Genomic DNA, 514 nt, shown 5'->3' on the forward strand with positions numbered 1-514 from the left:
TGCAGCGAAGGTGAGCCGGGAGCAGCCGCGGGGCGCCTGAGTGCGGGAGGGAGGGGCTGGAGGCGCCCGGGGTCGGGCCTGTGAGTGCACCTCCACGCGGGGGTTGTGAGGCATATCCCGTGTGAGGACGCCTGTCCCGGGAGACCGCGTGTGGATAGCCAGTGAGCTCGGAGCCGCCGGTGAGGCGGGTTAGATGGGCGTGGACAGCGTGGGCGTGGCCTCTGAGGGCCGACACCCCCCACTCCGGGGAATCCTGTGGCTAATTGTGGCGGAGGGTATGTGTAGTCAGGTCCCGGCGAGAGGGTGAAGGGCTGGCGCCTGAGGCCGGTGAGGGGGAGTGAGGGCTGTGGGAGTATGTAGGCGAGGCCTCTGAGAGGCAGTGGGTGGGGCCTTGTGGGCGGGACCTCCGAGAGGCAGTGGGTGGGATCTGTGTGGGCTGGGCTTCTGAGAGGCAGTGGGTGGGGTCGGTGTGGGCGGGGCCTCTGAGAGGTAGTGGGTGGGGTCGGTGTGGGCG

The 514-nt window shown here is 69.6% G+C and overlaps 1 protein-coding gene across 1 annotated transcript in view; it reads left to right on the top strand.

Moving 5' to 3' along the window:
* The first annotated feature begins 6 nt into the window (after positions 1-6).
* Positions 7-514, top strand: part of NRXN2 (neurexin 2) — a 116,296-nt gene continuing 115,788 nt past the window's right edge. The window contains exon 1 of the mRNA XM_015568978.1: positions 7-10. The gene's annotated coding sequence lies outside the window, so the exon portion shown is untranslated. The remainder of the gene's footprint in view (positions 11-514) is intronic.

The sequence above is a fragment of the Myotis davidii genome, unplaced genomic scaffold (genome assembly GCF_000327345.1).
Source record: "Myotis davidii unplaced genomic scaffold, ASM32734v1 scaffold425, whole genome shotgun sequence".
In the NCBI taxonomy this organism is placed as follows: domain Eukaryota; kingdom Metazoa; phylum Chordata; class Mammalia; order Chiroptera; family Vespertilionidae; genus Myotis; species Myotis davidii.